Source organism: Acartia tonsa, chromosome 10 (genome assembly GCF_053477335.1).
Source record: "Acartia tonsa isolate MP-2025a chromosome 10, ASM5347733v1, whole genome shotgun sequence".
In the NCBI taxonomy this organism is placed as follows: Eukaryota; Metazoa; Arthropoda; class Copepoda; order Calanoida; family Acartiidae; genus Acartia; species Acartia tonsa.
In genome coordinates this window covers 17,725,889-17,734,603 of record NC_137269.1, presented here as the reverse complement: position 1 = coordinate 17,734,603, position 8,715 = coordinate 17,725,889, and positions in this window count along the sequence as shown.

The window sequence follows — 8,715 nt, the reverse complement described above, 5'->3', positions numbered from 1 at the left end:
TTAATTTTCAATCTAGCCAATAGCGGGATAATTTTAGAATGCTGCTTCTAGTATTTTATAAGATGAATGACATAGTGATGGTTAAAGAAAATTACAAACTGAATGCTCAGAACGTCATCCAAAAAAAAATTTAAAATTGAACAAAAGATATGGGGAAATATGTCAAAAATATAAAAGTTGCCAAAACCTGCCTAAAAGCAGTCTGACAACCATTGATGTTTAATACTTAAACATTCTAAATTTTGATGAGAATGTTGACAAAAAGTTTAAGCTGTTTATCTTTTATAGAAGCCAAGATCATTATGTTTCCCCCAAAACATCAAAAAATATAAAAATATTTTATAGGAGCTGAAAAAATCATGTTTCCCAAAATTTGTCTCAGACAGATGGACAGAATTTTGAATTATAGAGTAGCTTTGCTAACATTAAAAAATATATTGGTATTCTGACAGGGAAAACTGTGACTAGTTGATTTAAACTGGCAGCAAACTATGTCACCGATTAAACAAAGGTTTAACACTTCTAATTGAAGCCAAAGAATCTGCTACCCAAGTTTTTGCTTGGTAAGTTAGGAACAGGGACGTTCAAGTTTTTTGGGAGGATGAAGGTGGAGGATCTTAATAGGTGGGGTAATTAAACTTTATGTTGAAGGGGGGGGGGGGGGGAGGATGGCTTGAATTACCAATTACCTTGAAACAAGGGTATACTTATTACAAATATACTTATGTTATGAAAAGCGTTTGGTAAAAATTTGTATTCACACCTCTAATTTGATATCTTTAGTGTTTCTCTAAAAGTTTGTGGACAAAACTCATTTGGATATCTTGGTGACAGATGGTCAAGGGGTTGACAAAATATCAATTTCTTTTAAATAGCTAAACATTATCTTTACTGTATTGTCAAGCAAAATCTAAAAGCATATTTTGGGGGGCATTAACACTAATCGTTGCCCCCTTAATAAGATTTCGTGATTTTTTCTAAATAATTTCTTTGTTGGTAGAAGCTGACTTTTTAGTAGTGAATCTATCATATAAATTACTTTGTCTATCCGTCAGACATTCAAAAAAATAGAGTATTAGGCTTTATCATTCCACCCCCCCCCCTTATTATTTATAAAAAGACAGGCTGTACCAAAAGATCTCGCTAATCGCTGGAATGATCTAATCTAATCTTTTATAAGGTTCCCCGTAAATTTTATTTTCCATTTTGATTAAGAGTACCTGTACCCACCAAAGTAAAATCACTAAAATTAAAAGTGTTGGAAACTAATAATTGCATGCAATGTTTCTAGCTATTTTGGCCTTACACCTACAACATACGTCCCATAACTTTAGAAGAACAAAGTTTTAAAATAAATTTTTATAATTTCTTTTCTTTCTTCAAAAAATGAATTGAAAATAAAAAGTTGCATTTTTACGAATAATATGGAAATGTGATAGGGCGTAATCATTAGCTATACTATTTCTTTCATATAAAGCTATTTATAAGTGTAAGATAAAGGAAACTCGCGACCGTAGCTTTACACGTATCACATCCGCTCATTGTCGGGAAGATGATGGGTTCGAATCCCGGCTCAATACCGCTTCATACAGCTGCTTTGTCGCATACGCGACATTAATAGTATAAAGTGTGTATTTAGGGACAATGCCTTGGCTCAGAATAGGGGCAACACATTAGCAAGTACAGTTAGGACTTCCTGACAAAGAAATGGTTGTCTGTCGGGTGTTACTTAACATAAAAGCCCAGGTATCAGGACAGAAAAGGAAAGCTTGGCTTCACTCATTAGCTGTTGGTCCGGACTTTAACTTTGACAGCAGCCTCCTCCATATTAGGTAATTGACGAGGTAAGGGTAATATATTTGAATATCAGAATTAGATACCTTTTGTGTTATCTATAGTGATGGTTGGTAGTAATCATTATTAAATATATTTCCTGTCCATCTAAATGTCAGAATGAGAAAATTAAATTACTCAGCGATGGTGATAAGAAGAATTTAACTATTTTTTCCCCCATTTTTAATTAATCCATTTTGAAAGGTGTGAGTTGTAAGGAAGTGGATTCTAAATTTAACTAGTCTCCAAATGTTTTATATACATGTTTTGTCATTCGTTGGCTCTTTATACTTTTGGGACTTTTTAAAAAATCTTTATTTGGTTTTCCAAATGATTTTAAAAAGACAATGTTATAATATACGGGGATAGGCATTCTATATATTAATTTATCGTCTATTGTCATATCTCTTAAGATCCCAGTTAAGAAAAAATTCATATGAAACAAGATAAAATTGTACCAAGAAGTAAAGCCTACCTATGCAAATTTCTCGGGAAAGAAGAGGCTATTTATAAATCCTAATTTATAATGTAAACTAGACAACTGACCATCCACTTTCATTTATTTATTCCCATTCAATGGATTTAATGAGTTTGGAGGCCGCGGTGCTGAGACTGCGGATTGTTGAAAAAATTACAATTGAATAATGCAGTTTTAAGTGGCTGCGGGCCGCGGCAATATAGCAGATGACTAGCGGCTGCAGAATTCTTTTATAAAAAAAAACTTTTCTCGGGCCCTACAAATTGACTATGATAAACTAAATATAAATAATGGTCATTTTTAAAAACATCTCATGGTATTTGTTGGTAGGAAGAAACTAAATGGAATAAATTAAGTTTATTTTTCTAATATTATCTGAAGCCTTAGTGTGAAGTAGGGAGTTGCCAACACTTCTTTAGGATTAAAATTGGGACGGGGTATTCCCATACCAAAACTAGTGTGCAAGTTTTGAATATATTTATGTACACAAGTTATTTTTAGTTCAAATATTCTTTCTGACATAATTTTTTTAGACGTAGGACACATAAATAATCACCACCTCCCCTTCTCCTCCCACTCACTTAATTTTAAATAGCGTAGCTACTCAATGATTCGAAATATCGACACGTCTGTCTGTCTGTTAGAAAAAGTTCAGGGGGAAAAGTAAATTTTTCGGCAGCTATATCAAGTTAGACGGTTGTATTTTTTTGTTCTTGAAAAGGTTCACTAAGTTTATGGCTTGTTGCTAGTACCCAAATTCCAAGACAATTTAGATTTATTGTTGCATCCCTACATACCTGCATAAATATTCATTGTTCCACTTCCAATGTTCGTTAATTATTGCTTTATTATACAATGAATAATGTTCATTTAGGAATAAAAGAATAGGTCAATGATAAAAAACAAGAGAGACTGTGAATTCACATTTTCTTTTTGAGTTATGAGATCTGAAAATTTTAAAAAAGGGATAGTGGCATGAAGTTTAGTTTAATTTAAGTGTTAAAGAACTATAATAAAAGAGTTACAGTAAAACCTTTAAATATTTTCAGTAAACAAGGGGGTCAAATTTCTTCATTTTCAAAAAGTTCCTATTTTCATTTCTTTTTTATATAAGCACTAAAACGAAACAATTTTTCTATAGAAAAAATAATAATATTTTAGAGTAAAATTAAGAATAATACAAACATAGGTTACATGTAACATTTATGTTTTTATCCGATTTTATTTGGTTTTAAGATTCTGTCCACTTAAGTATGTGTGTGTTTGTTCAGCAAGATCTCGGTAACTGAAAGGAGAAAGAATAATAGTATTGTCTCGGAAAGGAAGCATTCCTTGAGTCTTTGTGTCGTGTACTGAATGAAAATTCCCATACCCATTAAAACTTACTCCGAAAAATCAGTGATGACGACATTTCCTTCAGAGACACCTCCCAGAATGCAGCATTCATAGTGAGATGGGCTTTCTCCGTTGCGCGTATTTTTCTTTTGTTGATTGGAGAATGCATGAGACGAATGTTTATGTTGTGGAAAATGTGTTTGAATGCTAGAATCCAGCTATAAGTCTGTCCTGCTTGCACGAGACGTAACCAGGTAACGATTATCACATGCGTGTTGAACATAAAGCCAAATTGCAACGTAATTTCTTTCGGTAAATGAAGAGCAGATTATTTCTTTTGTTTTGTTTAATAAAAAGACCAATCGTACCTTTAAAATATGTTAATTGCAAGTTTTGAGTTGATTGTCTTCAGCAAATCGACTGAATGGAAAGATCTCGAGTTTGGTCATGCCGAAACAAGTATAAAAAATGGTTTGGTTTGTGCCTTGACAAGTTTTAGGCTGTTTAGAGAAGCCAAAGACAATGGATTCCTGGCAGAAAATATTATGTGTAATTTTGTTCTTCTTTTAGTTTCATTTGAAATCTGTGTAAAATAAGATTTAGAGACTGAAAGCAGACAAATTAATTTAGAAGGGATTATGCTTTTTATACAGATTATTTTCCTAATTTAAGTTCTTATAGTTAAACCATACTGATATGTTAAAATGTTGCTGACATACTCTTGAAATTATAATTATATACTCAACTGTGAATAAAATTTTTTTTGGTTTGACTTTTTTATGTTTAATTAATCCTGATCTTCATAGCCTGTTAAATTATTTTATACTAAAATTCTGCATATATAAGATGAAGCGTCTCTAAATATGAGAATTCTGTACACAAGACCAACAGTTTGTGAGATTTTAATGAACAATTTGTTATAGAAAATCAGAAAAAAGTAAAGTGAGATAATTACTTCCATGACTAAACAAACAAAGACTAATTTGCAGAAATGTTTATTTTAATTTAGGATTTTATTCAAATATTTTGGTTCAAAAAAATCTTACATAAATGAACATAAAATCGTCAATTTAAATATTTTATTAAATTTAAAAAATTGAGAAGCTAGCTATGTATTTGACTAGTAGAATATTCAATAATATCGCAGCAAGCATCAATAACCACCTCTACCCGCCCCCTCAACCACTCGCAGGCGCATGCAACCATGTTCCTGTCCATACTGTCAAATTTATATAGTGGCAATGACTGAAGTCTTTTTGGTATTGGCACGTCTATTGGTTCATGCAACAAAGTTGCTCCAGACCTAAAAGACCATTGTATTAAGATCGGGGCTGCTGGGAGGATACATTTCCTTAAAAACGTGAGTAACCACAAGATCTAAATTCACCCATCTTTCAAACTACTCTTCAACACTGCGGGTCTCATTTGGGCCACAGTTGGGATAGAACAACGTTATATGCCTTTTTAGAAATGGCATAAAGACTCAGCTAGGGTTATCAAAAAAACTAATAGTTTAAAACTAGTTTCAAAGTTCCATATGGGCCCCTAAATTAAGTCGGAAACCGGTATATTTTCAAGATTTTTGACGTTTTTAACATCACAAAATCTGGCGGATTTCACTTTGCCGGAGTACTTGGGCCAAACCAGCTGGAATAGAGGGCTCAAGTCTTTTCTAGTGTCTTACTTATGTATCTGACAGTATCTCCAGCAAGATTCATAAGTCTGTGTTACCTACAGATGGGCTGAGGTAAGATTTAGTTGGCCCAAGTCAAGAATCTAGGGTACACTATGCGCGCATTTCGAATCTGCCTTGTTGAGCTTATGATTGGCCGGCTCGGAGTACAGATCCTTCATCGTGCAAAACGGTAATTGCCTAAGCTTTTTATAGAGGGGTCAAACGTCCTGATTGCTCAAGTAGTTTTTGTGATACGGCAGTTCTAAAAAGTTTGGACTTATTTGGCGCACCCGTTATGTAAATGAAGCTTAAACTCTATATAACATAAAAATTACTTTTTTTATATATAATTTGGCTTGGTCTGTTGGTCAGGTAATAATTATCCTAACAATTTGAAACTTGGCATGATAATTCCTGTCACAGTTAGGTACGATTTAGAAAGTTTGGCAGCTCTATAATCGTTACAAGAAAATGTTGATTTTTAAAATTAAACTTCTTTTCATCAGATTTTTAAAATTTCCAGGACAACATTTTTAAACGAAGCATCATTCTTATATTTGCATTTACTTGGTCCTGGCCAAGTTACTCTATAACTGAAGATGTTTCATATGAAGGCGGTTTTACCGCGTTTAGTGTACCAAGTCCGCCAATGGCTTGACACTTTCATATACACCCAAGGGGCAATATCCTAAGTAGATATATCTCCAAGGTAAAGGAGGGATCACACTCAGTTTTGAAGGGATCAGTTTTTTTTGTTGAATAAAGAAAGTGGAAAAGAACATATATAAATTTTAAGAACAGTCTCATAACAAATAGGTCTGGAGGTTAGAATATACAGAATTTACATATTCATATTCTTAGTACAGTCTCAAAATAAATAGGTCTGGAGGTTAGAATATACAGAATTTACATATTTATATTCTTAGTACAGTCTCATAATAATTAAGTCTAGAGATTAGAACATACAGAATTTACATATTTATATTCTTAGTACAGTCTCATAATAATTAAGTCTAGAGATTAGAACATACAGAATTTACATATTTATATTCTTAGTACAGTCTCATAATAATTAAGTCTAGAGATTAGAACATACAGAATTTATATATTTATATAATTAGTACAGTCTCATAATAAATAGGTCTGGAGGTTAGAACATACAGAATTTACATATTTATATTCTTAGCACAGTCTCATAATAATTAGGTCTAGAGATTAGAACATACAGAATTTATATATTTATATTCTTAGTACAGTCTCATAATGAATAGGTCTAGAGATTAGAACCTACAGAATTTATATATTTGGTGCATTATTTGCCAAATGTACCACTTTTCTGCACTACCTCTCCGATTTTGTTAATACTCTATATTTTGGTCCGTTGGGTCATTCAAGGATGCTGGATGGCCAAAAAAAAGTTTCAGAGTCCCTGGATGTCTAGATATCTAGCTATCTATGAAGGTAGGTAACAAAAATGTAAAAAACACCCATTTTTTCACAATTTTAAAAATTAATTTTTTCATCAATCTTACATCCAATCTATACATTTTATACACCAAAATGATCGTTTATTCATGTAAAAAGCGCACATAATGCTATTTTGGCCAAAACTCTAATTTTATAGGGTGTCCAACAAAAAGTGTATTTTGGATATCTAGCGTAATACCCAAAATACCTGTTCGAAAAAAATCATTTTTTTTGGCTTAAATCCTGTGTTTTATCTGTGTGCATATGTGGTATATAACGGTTCGGACCACCCGGGACTATAAGGTTGTCAAATTTCACTTTGGGACACCCTGTAAATGTGATTTTTGCGTCTGTAGAGCTAAAACTTGGTCCAAATTGGCTATTTTTTTCAAATTACTCTAATATGAGTCTTAGTATGTTTGGCCATAGTGATTTCTGACCAGATCAATATTTTCATATTTCTTGGACACCCTGTATTTTCAAAAAAAGAGAAAAATTTTTTTTGTTTTTTTTTAAATTTTTTTTCTATTTTTAAGTTACTTAAAACTGTCATATAGATACAGATTTTGACTAATAACAATAATATTTGCCTATTTTACAATTTTTTACACTTTTGGGACACCCTGTGCATGTTTTTGAAAAATGATGGTTTTTGCCCATTTTTGGGGGGAAGGAGTCGTTTTAGGGCCATAGACTATTTCTTCATTTTTGTAGAACTTTTCAAGACACATCATTTGTTATTTATGCAAAAACCGCAAAAACCGAACCGTTTTGCCGTTATTCACCGCCAAAGGCAGAATTTTTTACGTTTTTTGCCGTTCCCGAGGTTGTAATGGGCATTTGTGGTAAGAAGACGTTGATTTATCAAGATAACTGTGAAATACTTTTATTTAGGCATTTTAATTTACTAAATTTCATGTGAAGTAAATTTTTTTGTATATCCAACCGATTTTTGTCAAAAGGAATTTCAAATGCACATGATTTATGTTTCTTTAATCACTTATGTTATAGCAATTATTTATGTTATATTCACTTAATTTTCTTGTTTTAACAATTGAAATCCATCTTGACGAAAAACGGTTAGCTGCACAAAAAATTTTACTTAATATGAAATTTAGTAAATTAAATTACCTAAATAAAAGTATTTAAAAGGGATTTTGATAAATCAACGTTTTCTTACCACAAATGCCCATTACAACCTCCGGAACGGCAAAAACGTAAAAAAATTCCGCCTTAAGCGGTGAATAACGGCAAAACGGTTCGGTTTTTGCGGTTTTTGCATAAATAACAAATGATGTGTCTTGAAAAGTTCTACAAAAATGAAGAAATAGTCTATGGCCCTAAAACGACTCCTTCCCCCCAAAAATGGACAAAAACCATCATTTTTCAAAAACATGCACAGGGTGTCCCAAAAGTGTAAAAAATTGTAAAATAGGCAAATATTATTGTTATTAGTCAAAATCTGTATCTATATGACAGTTTTAAGTAACTTAAAAATAGAAAAAAAATTTAAAAAAAAACAAAAAATTTTTTTCTCTTTTTTTGAAAATACAGGGTGTCCAAAAAATATGAAAATATTGATCTGGTCAGAAAACACTATGGCCAAACATACTAAGACTCATATTAGAGTAATTTGAAAAAAATAGCCAATTTGGACCAAGTTTTAGCTCTACAGACGCAAAAATCACATTTACAGGGTGTCCCAAAGTGAAATTTGACAACCTTATAGTCCCGGGTGGTCCGAACCGTTATATACCACATATGCACACAGATAAAACACAGGATTTAAGCCAAAAAAAATGATTTTTTTCGGACAGGTATTTTGGGTATTACGCTAGATATCCAAAATACACTTTTTGTTGGACACCCTGTAAAATTAGAGTTTTGGCCAAAATAGCATTATGTGCGCTTTTTACATGAATAAACG